Source organism: Ambystoma mexicanum, chromosome 10 (assembly GCF_040938575.1).
Source record: "Ambystoma mexicanum isolate Mex_15411 chromosome 10, UKY_AmexF1_1, whole genome shotgun sequence".
Taxonomy (NCBI): domain Eukaryota; kingdom Metazoa; phylum Chordata; class Amphibia; order Caudata; family Ambystomatidae; genus Ambystoma; species Ambystoma mexicanum.
In genome coordinates, this window is record NC_090932.1 from 665,884,753 (window position 1) to 665,906,867 (window position 22,115).

Here is a 22,115-nt window from a genome sequence, read left to right on the forward strand (position 1 = left end):
CAGAGTTTCACTTATCTGTTGCCATTTAATTACTTGAAATATATATTGGATCCTTCTCTAAGACTATTTATGATGAGACTCAGATTAAATCAGTTACCTTCTTTGATGATTACTGGCCCTCGAAGCAACATTCCACAAGAAGCACGCATATGCAGAGTCTCTCAGATAGAACTGGAGACTACACGTCATTTACAGACATGGTGCCCCGCGTTATCAGAAAGGTAAAACATCCATTACTGCAAATATGTAAGTATTACTGCACATATTAATCTGGATCAGTTTTGGTTACGCATGTGTTTGCTGGTAATTCTGTATTTATATCTGATGCCATATTTCTAGTATGGAAACTTTGAATTTATTTTGGTCACAGCCTTATGAAAATGTATATTTTTAATTTGTATATATTACTCGGCATGTGATAATCTACAGATTTTGTATTTTTACTGAGCTGTACTGTTTATGAGGATTTTCTAATGATGTACTTTATTGTTTTGTGATATGATGACATTTCATTTTGTTTATACTTTCAAGTGTTAAGGTTTGTAATAATAGGTCCATATATGACAATTGATCATTTTTTCTGTGTAGCCTGTGGGGACATCCCCACTGGTAATGTTTTTAGTGACAAAAAAGACAGACCTAACATCAGCTTTACTATTGATTAGGCACAAGGATGGATATACAGCAGTCCTACCTCCAGCAATCTTGCATGGTCTCGCCCTCTTAACACAGTGACACAGGTAAAAGACTTATTTACCTTTGTAGGTGGTAGACTCATTAAAAGAGTTGGACTTTAACCTTGAGAATTAATAGCTCAAACTTAGTCTGTGTTTGTTTTTTGTCTGTTAGGGCAAGGACGATAAGGAGTTCCATGCTGTTCCACCCACACAGATCCCAGCGTAGTCTAAACGCTTGTACATGAACCAGGGTTTCTCTCCAGTTGAATGTTCTGGATTTAACACCTATTTTGCGAACTGAAACATGTTGAGAAAGTGTATTGTCTGTTTTGAAGACAGTGTTCAACCAGATGCAAATAACGAAAGACGTTTATGCAAAAAAAAAACAATGTTATTTCAATATGCTTGAAAACTAGGATACAACTGAATGTACAACTGATATTGTTAAGTTACCCTGGCCACAAACGTGGTAATTTGGAAATGTGTTTTACCAATGAGAAGCCAATTGAAGTGTTGGTCTTTAAACAATTTTAGTGAAATGTAATGTATGCAGTTTAATGTTGAAATTCTTAATGATTAAATTTGTTTTGAACCACTGGAAGTAATCTCCCCTTTCAATTTCTCCTAACCCATCAGACCCGGCTCTATCTTTCATATTGTTTCACGGTTTGTAATAAACTATAAGCATTATTAATATATAAATAAATACTATATATGTTAGTACCTGTGAGTTTTTGGAACCATAATGACAATACCCCGTAACACAAACAATACACTTACTATATGAAAGCCAGAACTGTTGGCTGTGCTAATGCTTTGTTGCGTGCCTGCAAATGTTCAAATGCACTGCATCTAGGCTTTAACTTTGATTGTGCTTGGAGCAGCTGGGCGGGTGAAATACAAAGTATAAATACACGTTTCCATTCCATGCATGCTCTTTTGAGAAAGAAAAAAATCATTCAACCAGTGCTCATTGGAAGCAGTGATTTTGTCAACCAAAAATTAAAATTGTACTTGCTTAACGAGCAGCAAAGGGCCATTACTGCGATTTAGCAGCATCACATGCAGGGTCCCCTGTGGAAGTTAGCACTAATGGAGCATAATAACCTCGAAATACAGTTTACCCTCAAACCTTAACTCGCAGTTTGTTAAATTGAACCTAAGTACCGGTCATGGGAATGATGACTTGTATTCTTCATACTGTTGTCTTGCCTTTTGGGCGCTGACCTATGAGGGGAAATCTCGGGCTGGTGTTTGCTAATCGACTTCCCTGTGGGGCTTTGGGCGGATATAACAGCCCCTGTTATGAACATGAACTGAGACTTCTAATGTTTTCTGATTGTTCGTGGCCTATTTGCGCGCTGGTTTATCTGCTTCCTTGTAGGCCTTCCTCACAGCAATGTTGGTTGATTCAAGAGAGCACATATTTCCACCATTGTTTCGTTGTGGAGCACCAAGTAAATGACTGGGTCTCTTCTACATGTCTTGTCCTTAAACCAATGTATGATCATGCCTGGCACGTGCACTATTGCACATGCCCAAAACATGATCCTAACAAAAACTTCACACAGAGGACATCCTTATTATGAGGCATGCTGTTTAGCTCGGAGCTTTAGGAAGGGGAGAGTTAAAGGGTTTCCACTTTTTGTCTAGGATTCTAAGAAATCCACAGTGAAGTACAAGAACAGTGACATGTCTGATATTCAAAGCTGGTGGAGCATAGAGGGTTGTTCTCAACCCAAGATATTTCTCATCTGGCTTCTTGGAACCCCTGGCAAATGATGGCTTTGGTTGAATCTGAGGGTTTCATGGCTATGCAAAAAGTGAGGGCACACTTTCCATGATCTACAGGAGGTTTCAGCTTACCTCCTCTGCTGAAGAGGATGAAGATTAGTCGGGTCACTTGCATTCCCTGTTACTTAACGATGGAGCAATCACAGAGAAGGTGTTGACAGACACACATATTACAGAGATACAAATTACAAATAGAAAAGAAACGCCAAAGAAAATGTTCAACCATTTTAAGAAGAATCTGTATTTTGCTTCCTAGACCACATAATTATTTGAGTCTGGGGATGGTCAGACAAATTCGGCAGCCATACACTTTTAAATTGCTACTTCAAAACAAGTAAAGATTGTGGTTTTCAGGGAATGGGTAGATTTGGATAACCTGGTCATTCAATGTTTCATGGCTTGGTTATAATATATAGCTGAATCTACCTTTCCAGAGCCCCCTCAATTTCATTTTCTCCTCTCTACATTTTTGAGAAACTAAAGACTGAGTGCAGAGGATGTGCCCACGCACAATACGGTGCTCAATATAGCCTTGAAAAAGGCCTTCAGAGGCTCTCACGTCACCACTGCACGAGCAATCCTGCAGCCCGGTTCCCGACGTATCACTACCGCAGGAGCGGCATGGGTAACACATTTTCTGAATCCTGACATTCCTAGCACTGCTGTAGTATCGCAGGCATCACTGAAGCAGGGCAGGAAAAAATAATATGCAGCTCTCTAAATCTTTAAGAGAGACAGAAAGGCCCATGATTGCTCTTTATGGATGACTGTAATGCAAAATTGGATGCACCTGTACTAACCCTGGAAGAAGTGTGGCTAGAAGGAGCAAGATGGTGACTTTCTGAGATGTCCAGATATTATGAGACCGGGGACAAAGTGGACAGGCAACTCTGGGAAATCAACAGAATACTCCAGTATCACATGCCTTTACATTTTTGGTGGTTCTGTTGCTAATTGGATTTATGTGCCTGGACTGAAGCTTGAGACATGGTATGGTAAGGTAACCAAGGGTTGAAATCGACCACAAGCCTTTAGGCGATGTCCTTGACTCTGAGCGCCTGCCCATCAGTCACTATCTAGCGGCATGGAATAGTACAAATGATCCACATAATCTGTCTGATAGGAGAAGGAAGATAAGCAAAAGGGAGGACTGTTACAAAGAATGCTCTGGAAAAATCATTGCAGCAGTTCTTTAGACATCCAGAAGATCATAGATAGTAGCACTAATGGTGGGGATATTATGAATGCAGATGAAAGCATAGTCTCCATGGGAGATGGAAGTGTATGAACGTTTGCATCCAGGACATCTAGGGAGCTATAGAACTTTGGCAGGTGGTTTGCTACATCCTGTTGGCAGGCCCAGGGTGAGATTCTAAAACACTTCGGAGATCTGTTGCAGACCGAGTTGCCTTTAGAATGACCAGGAGACAATACAAACATTTATCTGGCTAAAAAAAGATATCATATACTCGAGGCAGCTATCAATAATAATCAAAGATTATGCTGTGCTATCATCGCCAAGGGCACCAGGCTACAGCTGCCTCAAGGTATTGGAGTAAAGGGCACAAACTGGAGACATGTGAGAACAGGAAGTTGATACTGAAGAGAGTCCTCAACTCTGGTGTTGGGACCAGCTGATGCTCTGCTATTTGGCCTACAGGCAGTAACCAAGGCCATTTCAAATGCATAAAATGGTAATGATAATGATGTGTTATTTATATAGCGCCTTAATCCAAAGCGCTTTACAGAGCACATACTTACATACAATATCACCCAACCGAAATTGGTACTCATTTATCGACCTTGGAAGGATGAAAGGCTGAGTTGGCCTTGCCGGGATTTGGCCCTGCGAACTGCAGATCACGCTCAGATCACAGCAGCAAGCGCTCAACCCGCTGAGCGTCCCAGAACCACATTGTATACCCACAGGTATTAACTGGGAATCGTTAATATGGGGTGCCATCCTGATGAAGGCCTTTAAGCCCATCCCTGTCATTTGGATAATTGTATCGTCTTGTGAAAGGGCCGACATAGTATCTATTGTCAAGGATGGGTTGAGAGCTGATCCAAATTGTATTGCCCTATCTCTTTACTTAATATACATGACATCCTATTCAGAAGGATGCTGCACGGTGGATTGACTGAGTGGGCATAAATGAACACGATTACATCATGATGCCAATTGGCATTCCAGTGGGGGGAGAAAACTGCTGTTCCCTATTTAACCCTTCTTTAGTAAAAGTTGTTTCTTATCTTCCTAGATCTAAGTAAACCTTTTGAACTAAATCGATTGGAGGTTTTGTTCAAGCTTGGAGCCCTGACAGGTGTCAGTAAATACATAATGGTGCTGTACTATCATAACAGCTCAGTTTGTGTCAGACTTGGAGTATCTGTACAATTTACCATTTCCTTTCCTGTCACAATGGGTGTTTGCCAGGGGAGCGTCCATTGCTTTTCATTGTGTACTTAAATGGACTCAACATCACTGATTATGTCCCTAAAATCAAAGGCTGGCACATTCTGCTTTCCTCATTTGTGGATGATGGTGTTCTAATGTGGCTTTCAAGTCCTGCCAGGAGGGCGGACATGGCCTTTAACGGGTGGCCATCACAAGCTAAGGCAGGGCCGGGCAAGGCAACGGCCTCAGCTCAGGCTGTGGGCCGTTAAAGGCCATGTCTGCCCTCCTGGAAGGGCATGAAAGCCATTCGCACCCAGGGGTTAAACTGTGGTGTGAATGGTTTCCGCAATTTTTCATCAGGAGATACGCACTTCTTACACAGTCGATCTACTGATGAAAAATTAAGAAAAAAAGATGGCCGCCGCCATATGGAAAAGGGACTGAGTCCCTTTCTCATGTCTATGGCAGTGGCGAAATGGCAGGAGAGCCGGGACCGGAACACAATGCTCTGGTCCAGCAGTGCAATGCTGCAGTCCCACAGTTAAGTGGGGTGATTGGGGGGAGATGTTGTAACAGGGAGAGGCTCCCTTTTGCATCCCCGCATTGGAAAAATGAAAAAAAGGCACCACCTGGGGAAGTGCTTCTGGTGGCTGGGACAGCGGGTGGGAATTGCGTATTCTCGCCTGCTGTTTCAGCCACCTGATTGGCTTAGCGCCCTTCCCCGGGTGCAAATGGATAAGGTGGAACTGAATCTCACAAAAGTGTTGTTATTTTGCTGCTTTTGTATAGCTCACAAGTTGTACAAACTATGACCAATCCAAGATAATGGTTGTGGGTCAAAGAAAGCGTTCTAAACTTAGATGTATGATAAATAGTAAGGCCTTAGGGTTGGCAACCAATGTCAATTGTTTAGGGGCCCGGTCTGCAGCTAATCTCTTCTGGGTGCAACAGATTGTTAATGCTCAAACCCTAATTAAGCAATCTATGTGTCTAATTTTAATGCTCAAACCCTAATAATAACAATAACAATAATAACTTGGCACTTATATAGCGCTACGAACCATCAGGTATCTGAGCGCTGCTTATTATTACCCACGGTGTGTGGTGCTCATTTATCGACCTCGAAACGATGAAAGGCTGATTTTGGCCCTGCCGGGATTCGAACCTGCGTTAGCAATCTAATGAAGCAATCTATGTGTTTAATTGTATTCCAATATAGAAAGTTGGGCATAATCTCTTTTAAAGCTACTGTTAAGGTATGGAGGTCTAAATCCACTTTTCAAGTCCTGTATAATGCAAAGGTTTAAGAGCTACTTTAATGTGATTGCTTTAATTCAAGTGAGATTGTTTAGTAAAACGGCTCCTGGGTATTTGTAAATTGGCACATAGTATGATTTTATTAATGAGGCTAATTATGACAGAGTTAGCCATATATTTCTATATCATGATGGAAGGGCATGGGGCAAATACTGCAGATAAAGAACACTCCATATGGAGGGATATTGACGAGGAGCTATGTCCTTATCAGGAAACCTATAAGATTAGGTGTCTTTCATACATCAGGAGAATAAGTTGTGCTGTTGGAAGAGAGGGTTGTGTCCTCAATCCTGATAGCATTGAGCCTCAGGCTAAAATGATCCTGAATTCAACAGGCGTACAAGATACACAAGAAGTATGGTAGACGGTTGTGTACTAATTGACCTTTTCACAATTGACTTCGGGAGAATTGACCTCGGGAGGATTGACCTAATTTAGAAGGTCAATTAGGACATATATGCGGGGGAAACCCCCCGCAACGCCTCACCCAATCCAAAAAACCCTGCAACTCCCCACCCAATCCCCTTATATTATTTATAATCCAAAACCACCCAATACATATATAAAATAACTAAAATAATATAAAGGTCAGTTGTTCAGAAGGTCAATTAGGAACACTATAATTAAGTCAATTGTGCAAAAGGTCAATTGTAACAAGTCAATTTGGGTAATACCGACAGACTGATGCAAAGTGCAAGCAATCCGTTTCTAGAAGATACTTAAACGGAATTTGGTACATGGCTTCCCTACCATGATGTGTTGAACCTGTAAGGATATTTGGCGTGTTACAGTACAGAGTACAGCAATACTGCACAAGTAGCAACATTTTTTTTGCAGCACCACCACCACAAGGGTGCGGTGCATTGCTATATGGGTTAGCAGATTAACAAGGAAAGACAGACTATTCAGTCAAAAACGATTTTAACATATAAGATGCAAATCTATTTTTACAGTTAAAAACACACGTGTTCATTTAAAAATGCACACTATTTTTCACCTGAAATTCCTATATTGCTAGAGACACATTTGAAAATTAACAGCTAACCTATTAACCATTAACCTGACTAATAAAACCTTATTTTAATATAACCCACTAATAAAATGTGTTCTCCACTGCAGAATTAGGCATACTCTGAAAACCATTTAAATGTGTGTGCAGATTTTTTTCTTTTCTCTTCTCTGCCTGATTCTCCGTGTTTTTGTGCACAGTAACTGCAGGAAGGAGGAAGTCAGATTTGCAACAATTGCAAATGTATAAGCGAAGCTATTGTTGAAGAGTAGGAGGATGAGAGATGATGGATTTCATTGGGACACGTCATACAGAGGGCTGAGAGGAAAGTTTTAGTGGGCAGTATCAGGGAAAAAGACAGGCAGACATCTTTCTGCACTACTGGGGAGAAGACCTGGCTGTGGGGTCCTGACTGAATGCAGATTCCGGTGTCCTGCTGCAGTCGAGACTGAAGAGAGCTGAAAGAAAAACCTTTCCACTGGCTGAGGCATTCCTATCTGAAAAAGCTGAGAATTCCAGGCAATGACCCCGGCTTGAGAAGGCAAGCGTTCCTTTTTGCTGGAGTTAATCCAAGAGAGCCACATTCACAAAGAGAACAACTGAAGAACACTCAGATAAGGTAATTACCTAAGCGTGGGAGCCGGGTGTGTGCACGAAAATATGCAGTCAGTGTAGGATTCCTGTGCGTGTCTTAATCAAATACCAATTTTGCAATTTGAGTTCTGTTCTCCGCCACGCTCTTTGCAGTGTGACATAGAAAATGCTTTTACTGTACCATTTTATTTATTTCTGTAAAGAATGAGATCATGTCTAAATGCAACTTTTATAATACAGAAAATATTTGAAAACAGACGGGTGGTTTATTTTCTATTTACCATTACAATGCCAATGATGTGGGGAGATTTTTAAACAGTGCAATGGTCATTTTAAGACAGATGTGTGCATGTCAGAATCAGTATGAATAATTGTGAGTAACTGTAGCATAACTTGTTGGAGGTACATGAGCCAACGGGAAGAGAGACTCTCTGAACATAGCTCCCTACCGTATATAAGGTAGTGGAAATTACCACAAGACTACCACATATAGCTCTCTGTCGTAAATAAGTCAGTGAGTTCGCCCATGGTGGCACACCAACACTATCACTGGAAATGTGGTATTCCTAGAATGCAGGTCTGAGGTCTCTCTAGTGATCACACGAAAAATCTAAGCAAAGATAAGGGATTCTGGACATTGGGGCCACAAATAAAACAAGGGAAGTATGCTCACCAAAATACCACCAACCACGTATACCAAATATGCAGGTCTGGGTGCTGAAATAATGCATGTCCATTGTATTATTGTTGCACATGGCCAAATCTGAATACAAAGAGTGATTATTGCTAAGTTATTTTTCGGCGGTAATAAAATACCGTCAGGCCCCAAATCTCCACAAAATACCCTACATATTTATGGTGCGTTGCAGGCCGGGAAAGTGATCATAGAGTACCTACTGGGCGTGGCAAGCGTGTCTCACACTGCCATTTGCACATTAAAGGGAACCCATTTTATAATAGCAGTGTGCCACTAAAAACGAATTTCAGAATGTCACAAAGGGAAACCACATTCTCAGATCTAGTGCAATATTTAGAGGCAAAGTTATTTGCACATGGGAATTGGTCTTCGAATAGCACGTTAGACTGGAGTAACCGCATTCAGGGTGAGGTGCAGAAAGAAAAACTAGACAATATTTTTGCAGAAGGCAGCATAATTCAGGTCTGCCTTACAAGATTATTGAATGCAGCCGATAAAAGTGCAGAGAAAGACTGTTTAATACGGCTATGCGGCAAAATATGGTTTATTTTAAACAAGTCCCTGCGAATGCAAGAGAATGATACTCAGCTAATTAACAGGTTAAAGACTGAATTAGACGGGGCAAGTAAAAATCAGGAAATGTTGAGAGCAGAATTGGATGTATGCCAAAAACACATGCAATTAAAATGCAGAGACTTTGATACTCAGTTATCCAAAAGCAAGAAACAATTTGAAGATAGTGAGCAAGAATTGACACACTTAAAAGCCTTAGTGGATCACATTAGGCAGGATAAAGATGAGGTTGTTTCAGAAATGCAGATTTTACAAAAAGAACATTGCGAAAAAGAAGGTGATCTCCAGAGTGCAGAACAAGAAATGATTAAAATGATTCAAGAAAGAGACAAAAGAAATAAAGAGTTCAATGAATGCCAAATGCAAATGTGCGACATGCAGGAGGCGATTAATAAAATGAGCGATGAAAATAATTATTTGCAGAATGAAGCAACTAGACTCCTTAAAAAGTGTAAGGATTTAGAACAGCAAATGTGCATTCCCAGGTCACAGGAGAGGCGGCAGGGTACCACATTCAATGGAGTGGAGGTGAATTCTAGCTCTGCCCAAAGAGCTAGTGCCCCAGTGACAGGGCCGGTGACTGAACTTGGTTGCAGCGCCCTTGGGGGATTTGATACTCCCATTGGGGGCAGCCACCAATCTCATACACCTGAAAACAGGATTGAATCACAAAATAGTGCAATTCCATGCATTGCAACAAGTAGCCCCATAAAAATAATGAAATCCATTAAAGCCCTGATCAAACCATTTAAAAAGGGAGGTGAATGCTGCATTGAGGATCACTTAGAAGCGGTACATGACATTTTTAAAGCGCTCCAGATACCTAAGGAACAGTACAGACAATATTTTCATTTAACTTTAGATGCCCCGACGGCCAGCATCATAAGGGGATTAAATGAACAGCAGAATATGACATGGCTGGAGTTTGAAAAAGAAATTAGGCGTCATTTTTCTCCTTTTCAGTCATTGCAGGAGGCAAAGAAAGTCGCGTACACTATTACTGCTGGACCTAATACATCCCCTCGCCAATTTTTACAAGACTTAAAAAGAGCATTCTCTCGCTTTGATGTATCTTTTGACTCAAATTCCAATGAGTTTAAAACCGCATACTTCTATGGGCTACAGAAAGACATCATATCCCAATTGGTCCGTGAATTTGACCGTGACAAGTCCCTTGAATGGATTGTACATCAAAGCACAAAGCTATATGAGGTACTCTATTGTCAGGGTAGAGAAAGTGATAAAATGAAAGATACTAGGCCTAAATCTAAAGAACCCTCAGCCACAGTAATGGAAATCAGGTCAGCCAAAATGTCCCTTGAGTCTGCTCAAAGCCAAGGTAAAAATAATGTGACACCTGAACAAAGGGGTAATCAACAAAGATCGCCATTTCCTGTACCAATGTTCCAAACACATGATCCTAGTAATAGAGAGAGCTACATCAGCCCTAGATATTTAGGGGATAGACCCCGGGTAAGATATCGGCCTGATATGGCAGGTATGAACAATAACCAGAGACAAAATCAAGATCAAAGAAATGATGGTCCCTACCAGTCATTGGGGACACAGAGTAGGTTTGATCCAACACCATGATATATGGTAATCAGGATAGGCCCCGATATGTGGATCGATTTACTGATAATGGAAATCAACATAGGGGCCAGTACCCACAATCTGAGAGACAGGACATGAGGCAAAACGTGAACTACAGTCCACGCCAGTACAATGATTCCCCACCAGGGGACTATAATCAAAGGATGGGTGCAACCCGCTCCCCTCCACAAATAAATCAAGAGTTCAGAAACCATCCCAACCGGTATCAATCACCTGAGAGGTATCAGAATAGATCCAATCAGGGGGAAAACAACCAATATCGACCTAGGCCACAGAAAGAGGATCCTAGAGAGATGGAAAGGTTCCAGTGCCTTGAGGCCCAAGTGAAAATGTTAGCTGAGCAAATAGGAAAGCTCTATACAGCGCAAAAACAACCTTCCAAAGAGGGGGCTGATGGCCATAGCAATGACCGGGGGGCTTCCGAAAAGTGACTAAGTACTCATGATAATCGCAGTGCCAAAATGACAGATTGCTCTGATATAATTTTGCATGACAACTCTGAGGTGACTAATGGATTAAAAATGAAAGTACCAGTAAATGAAATTGTGATAGAAAGTGCAAATACTTCTAAAAAAGAGATACGGTTTAACTTAGAGCTAAATAAAACAGTAAAGATTTGCACAAATGAAAAAGAAACATTAGGAATTCCAAAAGAACAAAGGGACAGATTTAAGAAAAATGACTCATGCATGGGGAATACCAGTGAACAGGGAGTAAGTGGGGATGCCATAGCTCCTTCCCTGGGCAAGCAAAACAATGACCAAACACAGACAGAAAAAGGAAATACTCACAAGGAGGGTACAAGTCAATCACCTGAAGAATTCTTTGAGCCACATATTTTTGAAGAGGCTGAAAGGGCTGGTATTACACTAAATGATCACAAATGCACAGAATTAAAAAATGACAAATTGCTGAATGATGTTGTTACACATGTTCAGTTGGGAGGTTGTAATGTGGTCTCTGATGTTACCCAGATGGATGGGCGAACAGTGGCCACACTCCAAAAAACCTCTGAACATGGAGAAATGAATAAAATATCTCGCACAGAAATGGGTAAAAAGGAGGGAAAAATGTATTTTCATTTACCAATGTGCTTAGCCAAAAGTGATAAAGACCTGAGAAAGGTGAGCCCTGAAATCAGTAAGAGTTCACATTTCTTATGTGTATTAGAGGAAGTTGAGGACAGATATTATGCACCCATCACTGTAGAAGAAAAATGCCACACCTTCGCTATGATTGACACTGGCGCACAGGCCACAATTATGTCCAAGGAGCTGGTAAAGAGTATCAATGAAGGGAGGCCTCCACAGAGTCAGATCACAGTGAAGGCAAATCAAGGCCCAGTGCATAACTTTAATGGGGAGGAGGTGCCCATCATAGGTGTAACTGAGGTTGACATAAAAATAGGAAAGCACAGAATGAAACAAGAGGTATTGATCACATCTATTTGTGAAATTCCATTTCTGATGGGGACAGATTGCCTGAAAAGATTGTCTCCTCTCATAGATGGGGTGAATGGAGTGCTGTGGTCCTTAACCAAAAAACCATTGAGGCCTAAGAAACTAAAATCACAAAACAGCAATATAAAAGAATGTCACACCGTTGCCAAAACAAATGATGCTGTGGAGGTATATCTCCAGAATAGCTGCATACCTAGTGTCACTGTTATATTAATGTGTCAAGACAAAGATCAGAGCGACAATGAAAAACTACCTGTACAAATATACTTGGACCCAAGGAAAGATTGGCAGACTGCCATAGACGAACACACATTACGTTTCTATTTAAAAGAGAATACATGCAAACAGAATATTGTTCCTAAAACAGATTCAGAAAAACACATTACCACTCTGGCAGAAATACACATGGAAGATGAGCAACCATGGGTTCACGTTGGTATAAATGATTATCTTAAAACAATAAAAGCCACTTTAGCGCTTGAACATGAAAGGAGTTTCATTAATGAGAAATTGTTGCAAAAAATTATGGAGAGGGAAGAAATCCCGAAATTTAGGATTAAAAACCAATATGTTTCTGGGTTGGACAGTCCAGACTTTGAAAACCGAATTACAGGCAGATGCATGCTTAAAATTAGCATTGGGCAGAAAACAATTTACCATAATGTATGGATAGTGAATGGAGCACAAAATGAATTTTACATGGGCAATGACATCATGCACAGAATGTGTATGGTGTTAGATTTCCTTAATCAAAAAATATGGTCACGCCTAGGTGGGCCGGCACCTGAATTTGAAGACAAAAGAAGGGCTTATCATTGTGCACAACTGGTTCCTTATGCCATCGAATTACAAATAAGGAAAGATACTATTATTCCTGCATTTACAAAACAGTTTGCAATAACACTGAAATGCAAAAATGGGCAGCAGATGAAAGGCTCTGATGCATTTGTATGCCTGAATGAATCCATAAAACAGCAAGGCCTGGATTATGAATACATTCCATTGGTAGACATTGGTGAGGGATCTGTAAAAATCATGGTAAATAATAAAGGTTGTCAGGATATTCATTTAGAGGAAAACTCCCCATTAGGAATGGCCATACAAAAATCACATTATACGGCAGATTTAAATAACATGGTGATTGGGAATATTCCTGAAAAATATGTAGATGCCAAGGGCGAGTTGCCAGAACACCTGGACTCTCAGCCCAAAGGAATATTTAAAATTCATTCTGTGTATCCTTATGATTCAAATGAGACAGTGTGCTGCCATCAAGAGGATTGCATAATATTTAATTTAAATGAAAATGAAACAGGAAATCAGCCCATTGAAGTGGAAGCTGATATGCCAAAATATTTAAAAGTGGCAGCTCTACAAAAAGACACGGCCACACAGTTAGAGGAAAGCGCTGAGATTCCTTTACCAGAAGAGTTTCCAGAATTTTCCAGAATGGTAGAAGAGCAGATCTCCTTAGCGGATGCATGTGACAGCGATGAGGATCGAGACGACCTGAGGGAAATATTTATGGAGTTTAAGGATGTATTTGCAAAAGATGCTTATGATTGTGGTTTAACTGGTTTACATGTGGCCACACTACCAGAAGGTTGTAGCAGAAATCCAGTGTTTGTACGCCAGTATAGACTACCGCTGGCATGTTTAGAATCATTGGCAGAGATTATTAAAAATTTGGAATCACGGGGAATAATTAGGCCCATTCATAGCACATCCAATACGCCTATTTTAGGTGTGTTAAAGCCAAATGGTCAATGGCGGCTGTGTGCAGACTTAAGAGAGTTAAATAAAAGAGTACCAGTATCTAGATGGCCACTACCATTCATTGATCAGGGCCTAGCTCAGATACATGGTTCAAATGTATTTACCACATTAGATCTCACATCTGGATATTGGTGTGTGCCATTGGCAGAGGAGATACAACACCTATTTTCCTTTACATTTGACAGGACTCAATATGCCTGGCTTAGAGCTCCGTTCGGGTACATCAATAGTGGGAGTGAATTTGGCATATTTTTGAGAAAGGCCATGCCGGATGCAGCGGAAAGAGGAACAATAGTTTATGTGGATGATGTCCTGATAAAAAATGAAAGCCTTAAAAGCCATTTTGATGAAATAAGACATGTGCTTGGCCAATTGCAGAAAGCAGGCGCCAAAGTATCTTTGCAAAAAGCACAATGGTGCAAGAAAAAAGTGAACTTTCTAGGGCATGAAGTGACTGAACATGGGCTAAATCCACAAAGGAAGAAAATAGAGGCCATACAAAGATTAAAAGATCCTAAAAATGTGAAAGGAGTAAAAAGTTTATTAGGGATGACAGGCTATAACAGAAAGTTCATTGAGAATTATGCAGAAATCACTCAACCATTGACTAAACTGCTTAAACTAAATACTCCCTGGAGATGGGAAAGAGAGCAGTCTGATGCAGTGGCTAGATTGAAGGAATGTCTTGTAAAGGCACCATGTTTAGCATACCCCATAAAGGACAGGGATTTCTTTATAGAAATAGGCTTTTCTGAACATTGTATGTCAGCAGTGTTATCACAAAAACACGATTTGAATCACAAAACCATTGCATATGCAAGTAAGGCTTTTTCCCAAGTTGAAATGAAATTTAATGAATGTGAGAAGGCCCTATTAACCACTGTGTGGGCGCTACAACATTTTCGCCCCATTGTTCAGGGAGAAAAGGTGATTATTGAAACAAATCATCAACCGTTGCAATTTTTAGAGAGTAAAAGAATTAGATCAGGCAATCTAGCGCAATCCAGAATCACTTCATGGACGCTGGCATTACAAGGTTTTCCCGTAGAAGTAAGATATGGACAAAATAAAAAGAGCCCAATTGCTCAAGGGTTAGCTGACTTACATGACTGTGCAGCTGAACAAATAACAAATGAAATGGATGTGGAAGCTAGTTTACAGGAATTTGAACAATCACCACACAAAGCTTTTGATGAAAAAACATGCAAGGATTTGCCAACTGTATATGTGGATGGTTGTGCTTTTCACATTGAAAATGACAGTAATAAACAATTAGTGGCAGGAATAGGAAATGTCTGGTTGAAATGTGAAGGCGTTCCTAGTATAGGGATGAGGATTGGAGATAGGAGCAGTCAGGTGGCGGAATTGGCAGCCATCTATAAAGCAATTGCTACTGCAGTTGATAAAAAGTTCAGTGAAATTGTCCTGGTGACTGATTCTGACTATGCACGGAATAGCTTTGTGGAGTATTTGCCTGGTTGGAAAGCAAGAGGCATGGTTACATACAACAAAAAGCCACTTAAACATGGAAAAATGATACAAGCCATAGACAAATTGGTGTCAGAAAATAATTTAACAATATACTGGAGAAAAATTCGTGGGCATTTAAAAACACCAGGAGAGGATAAGGAGGGAAATGATAAGGCAGACCATCTGGCTAAGATTGGGGCTGTGATGGGAGAATTGCTACCTATTGATTATTTAATGGGTGAAATACAAATTGATGCAGTCACACGTTCTAAAGCACCAAAGGAGGTAGATCAACCGGTAGTGCAGTGGAGTCATGACACGCCAGACCAAGATTTGATTGAGGCACAAAAGAATGATCAAATTTTGGGAATCTATTATAATCATTTGATAGATCCTGCACAAAATCCTTTAACAGAAAATGATTGTATGGGAAAAGAAGAGTTGAGGGTGTTATTAAAGAACAAAACACGAATTAGATTACAGGATGGACTCATGATTAGAGAGTCCATAACAGGGCAAATACAGTGGGTAGTACCCCTTTCATTCAGAGCACTAATGCTACACCATGCACACGATGCCATAACTGCAGGCCATAGAGGTTCACAAAAAACATTAGAAATACTAAAAGATTATGCTTACTGGCCTCATATGTCCCAAGATGTGGAATTATATACTAGAGGATGTCTAGTATGCGCCCAATTTAAACCTGCTTCACCAATGCACAGAGCACCATTGATGAAAAGAGGCCTGACTCTCCCATGGTCAGATTTGCAAATAGACTATGTAGGTCCTTTAAAAAGGTCGAGCAGGGGACACCGTTATATTTTGAGTGTGGTATGTTTGATGTCAAAGTGGATTGAGTGCATTCCTGCACCAGATTGTAGTGCGCAAACAGCAGCCACATTACTGGTGAACCATGTGTTCTCAAGGTTTGGGTTGCCACAAAGAATTGAGTCAGACAGAGGAAGTCATTTCACAAGTGCTCTAATGAGTAAGGTATGGCAAATACTAGGTGTGAAAAGGAAACTACATATCGCATATCGGGCGGCGTCTTCAGGTACAGTTGAAAGAAGCAATAGGTCTGTTGTGGATATTTTAAAGAAATTTGTGGCAGAAGCAGGTTCCAGCTGGGATTTACGTTTACCATTGGTTCTGATGGCAATCAGGTCGACTCCTGCCAAAGCAACAGGTGTTAGCCCCCATGAGGTCTTAACAGGTAGGAAAATGGTGTTACCACAACACCTACTATACAGAACACATGAGCAAACTCTAGTGAGTGCATCCACAGTTCATGAATATATTGATGAACTGAGGAGGCATTTGCAACACGCATTTGCTTTTGTGCAGAGAAATCTGGAAAGAGCTGCTGACAGTGCTAAGTCATATTATGATAAAAAGACATCAGTAAAGGAATACAGTGTAGGGGATCAGGTGTACAAGTTTCATTTTGGAAAAAGTAAACAGAAAAATTCTAAATTTCTAGCAGCCTGGCAGGGGCCATTTCGAATTATAGATAAAGTCTCTCCTGTAGTGTATAAAATTTTGAAAAATGAAGGTGAAACAGCAATAGAGCAGTTTGTCCATGTAAATCAAATCAAACCATGCCATCCCAGACATGAGATCAGGCAGCTTGAGCATGTGGAAACGGATAGAGTCCCTTGAGAAAATAAATGGGTGTAATCAGGAGGCAGTGACAAAGAAGTTAAAAAAAGTTGATTGTTATGATGGCACATAAACACTGTAATATATGTAAAATATATAATATAAAATAAATAAATAAATAAATAAATAAATGCACATATAATGGAAGCTCATGGTTGGTGTGCAGAGAGAAAGTGTATTAAATATTGAATGCTGTTTTATATGTGTTTGTTTTCTTTTAACTTGTGTTTAATTTCAGAAAAAAAAAAAGAAAAGAAATATTTTTACCAAGCATGTTTTATTTTTGGCAAAAGGATGAAGTTAGTATTGTGCTATGTACTTAATCTGTTTATTTTCTATTTTGATTTAGACAATTAACATTATTTGGTCGGAGGTTCCGGGATCAGAGGCCACGGGAGACGATGGAGTCCTGGAGTCCCCTGGATGAAGACCAAAAGATGCCTGCCTCCAGGTGGAGGTGAAGACAAAATAACCGGAATGCCAAAAGAGATGACTACTGTGGATTCAAGATTGCCAAGATGAAAGAGTACTCGAATGAACCGAATAACATCGCTGGTCGGGACATACCAAAAGAGACAAAACAAAAGTTCCGGCATATGAAGTTCCACGTATTTATTATTTTAATTATTTATTTTAACTTGTTATATTACTTATTTGTTTTAGTTAGTTGTTTTATTTCATTGTTTTTAATTGACTTGGAAAATTTAAACTTAAAGTAATGCCACTTCCACTGAGAAGGCAAATGTGGAACATTTTATGAACTGATGGACTCAGATGAAATGTTGATTGCAAATTTTCATTGATGCACATGAATATTCATTTTGTTGGATTGCTATATTGTAAAAAAAAATAGAACAAGTTGTTTTTAGGAATTGGCTTGGATTATAGCCAAGTTCTAAAAACAAAAGGAGGGTATATGTAAGGATATTTGGCGTGTTACAGTACAGAGTACAGCAATACTGCACAAGTAGCAACATTTTTTTTGCAGCACCACCACCACAAGGGTGCGGTGCATTGCTATATGGGTTAGCAGATTAACAAGGAAAGACAGACTATTCAGTCAAAAACGATTTTAACATATAAGATGCAAATCTATTTTTACAGTTAAAAGCACACGTGTTCATTTAAAAATGCACACTATTTTTCACCTGAAATGCCTATATTGCTAGAGACACATTTGAAAATTAACAGCTAACCTATTAACCATTAACCTGACTAATAAAACCTTATTTTAATATAACCCACTAATAAAATGTGTTCTCCACTGCAGAATTAGGCATACTCTGAAAACCATTTAAATGTGTGTGCAGATTTTTTTCTCTTCTCTTCTCTGCCTGATTCTCCGTGTTTTTGTGCACAGTAACTGCAGGAAGGAGGAAGTCAGATTTGCAACAATTGCAAATGTATAAGCGAAGCTATTGTTGAAGAGTAGGAGGATGAGAGATGATGGATTTCATTGGGACACGTCATACAGAGGGCTGAGAGGAAAGTTTTAGTGGGCAGTATCAGGGAAAAAGACAGGCAGACATCTTTCTGCACTACTGGGGAGAAGACCTGGCTGTGGGGTCCTGACTGAATGCAGATTCCGGTGTCCTGCTGCAGTCGAGACTGAAGAGAGCTGAAAGAAAAACCTTTCCACTGGCTGAGGCATTCCTATCTGAAAAAGCTGAGAATTCCAGGCAATGACCCCGGCTTGAGAAGGCAAGCGTTCCTTTTTGCTGGAGTTAATCCAAGAGAGCCACATTCACAAAGAGAACAACTGAAGAACACTCAGATAAGGTAATTACCTAAGCGTGGGAGCCGGGTGTGTGCACGAAAATATGCAGTCAGTGTAGGATTCCTGTGCGTGTCTTAATCAAATACCAATGTTGCAATTTGAGTTCTGTTCTCCGCCACGCTCTTTGCAGTGTGACATAGAAAATGCTTTTACTGTACCATTTTATTTATTTCTGTAAAGAATGAGATCATGTCTAAATGCAACTTTTATAATACAGAAAATATTTGAAAACAGACGGGTGGTTTATTTTCTATTTACCATTACAATGCCAATGATGTGGGGAGATTTTTAAACAGTGCAATGGTCATTTTAAGACAGATGTGTGCATGTCAGAATCAGTATGAATAATTGTGAGTAACTGTAGCATAACTTGTTGGAGGTACATGAGCCAACGGGAAGAGAGACTCTCTGAACATAGCTCCCTACCGTATATAAGGTAGTGGAAATTACCACAAGACTACCACATATAGCTCTCTGTCGTAAATAAGTCAGTGAGTTCGCCCATGGTGGCACACCAACACTATCACTGGAAATGTGGTATTCCTAGAATGCAGGTCTGAGGTCTCTCTAGTGATCACACGAAAAATCTAAGCAAAGATAAGGGATTCTGGACATTGGGGCCACAAATAAAACAAGGGAAGTATGCTCACCAAAATACCACCAACCACGTATACCAAATATGCAGGTCTGGGTGCTGAAATAATGCATGTCCATTGTATTATTGTTGCACATGGCCAAATCTGAATACAAAGAGTGATTATTGCTAAGTTATTTTTCGGCGGTAATAAAATACCGTCAGGCCCCAAATCTCCACAAAATACCCTACAAACCCTACTTATAGAAAGCTTATTAGCAAACTGAGGCTGGAGCAGCTGTAAGTCTCTGGCATTGTAGCCAAGTGGTAGTGTGCCCTTGTAGTGTAGTGGTGTTAGAGAATTTATTTAACTCATGTTGTATTATTTTGCCCTTGGCTCCGGGTACTCAGGTAAATGTGGCGTACACACATTTTATTGGATGCCTGAAGTTCCAATTTGATACAAGCCATACTTCTTCTGAATTTGGAGGATTAGTCTAATGTATTTTGATATGCAACCTTTGTTAGGAAAGCATTGAGCCACAAGAGATATACACCAAATGAGTAATAATGACTTGTGGCTATGACCTAGCTGTCACTTGGCCATGTAAGTATGTGCTCTTCAGTTAATGTTTGGCCTAATGATTCATTTAAGAAGTCTTTAGTATTGTTCCTGTTTCCATCAATGCATGCCCAGAAATTCAAGTGGTTCAGGGGGTACTTAATGCTGGTGGTGGACAGTTACGCGGGGAGTAACTGAGCAAAGCCCCCTCTAATGCGAGGGCTGAAGGTGGCACCCCCATGTTTACTAATGTAAAAAGCATGGTGCACCTAGCTCCAAGCCTTTGCAAAACACCGAACTGCACAGCACGCCCTTAAATGGCCCCAAAGGCAGTTACACTTCCGGGGCAATTTGTATCAGGCAGCTCCAGCTGGCAAGCTGCATTCCCGTGTGTCTGCAGCTTTCAAGCGAAGTGTTTGGCCAGACTGTGTAGCTGTATGCAAGAATGTTCGCCTTCGCCAAAGCTGAGGATGTTAGCCCTGCCCGTGGACCAGTTGGCAGCTGTAATAATCTGCACTTCCTCTACAGTGTCTCTTCTTGTCCTGGCATGGAAAAGGATCAGTAAGGAGACACCAGGGCAGAATCGACTCCAGCTGTTTCACATGAGAATTTGGAGTCTTGGACAAAATAATGGTCTAGACCTCCCCCTTCTCCCCCCCTCAACCTCACACACACATACTCCATTCATGGTAAGGTCACTACTGCTTCTCATCCAGACGTTAAGATACTTCAAGCCCCCCCACCCCCTATCAGCTTAGATATTCGTTCAAATCAACAATTGTGTCTGGTAAAATATTTTGTAAAAACCGTGCACACCTAGGTTTGTGATTACAAGTGTAGGTTAACAATACAATTCCTAACATTGAGTGAAAAACAAATGCAAATGTAAAATATTGGATGGCTATAAAAGATGTGTATTCTTTTATTTTAGAACGGATTGTTTCTTTAGGATGTGGTAACATACAAAGTTTTGACTGGCAAATAAAGTAACTTCCCAGGGCCAAGATGCGAAATGTACAATTAGCAGTTGCTCCTTGGCAAGAGCCTCCTTGAAAGCTGTTCTCCAGCTGGCGCCTTTTCCAATGTCCAGTGTTCACAGTGGCAACGAGAGGCACTTGGAAGCATCCTTTCGGTAGCCTCCTTCAGACCACACAATGTGTGACAGCGCACCCTGCATGGGGCCTCCCAGAGAAAATAAGCCAGAAGTCAAGTAACAGTAAGATGTGTTTGCAAGGCAGAGAAGTCACATCCAGCAGGGACGTGGATCTGATTAGGGCTCGCAAGCTCCCAGCTGAAACCCTCTATTTCCCCACACCTAATAGTCAGCCATTTTAGCATGCATGTGTGTACCTACAGTGCAGGTGGCAGATTCTGACACATTGTTTTACATAACATTGGTTAAACAAAACTATGCTGTAGCTATTGTGGCAGATGCAATGCAAAGGGACCTGGTGTGAGCAGGTTGTGTAGGTTGGCCAGGCGGTAGCTGTGGCACTTGGGGCAGGTGGTAGTCTTGAATGTGCCAGTGGTGCGTGTGAATATTGCATTTTTAAGTTTATTATTTTGGGTTTGGCTGATGGCAGCTAACGCATCAGTTGCCCCCTTTTGTTATTAGACATGTAAAGGGATCAGCGTTTGACTGTAGTGTGGGGTACCAGTATAGGCTGTTGCATGCATCCTTCTGCATGGTAGTTTCTAGGGAGAGTAGTGTCCGCCGCGAAAGGCTACCTACAGCAGCCGCTGCCCACCCGATGGTGACAACGGAAAACAACGCTAGGCCATTGATCCGGGGCACAGTGATATTGGAGAAGAATAGGGGAAGAAAGTGAGGAGACGGGCGGCAACCTCATGGATTATCTGTGTGAGTGGAGGAGGTTGGAAAGCACAGTGGGCCTCATTACAAGTACTGCAGTGCAGGTAAAAATGGCAGCAATTACTGGGGAATTACCACCACCTGTAATCTTGTGGGAACTCCAAGGGACCAAGTGGTGTAACAGTACATGAGTTTGGCGACAATTGGCAGATTTAAAACCAAATTGCCACCAAACTCGTAATGAGGCCCTTTTTTCGCTCTGGTATTCCTTTGCATGCTGTGCCCTGCTAGTTTAGAGAATCCTCTTGGGCTCATGGTGGTCCTGTCTTGGACCCTTCCTGCCTACAC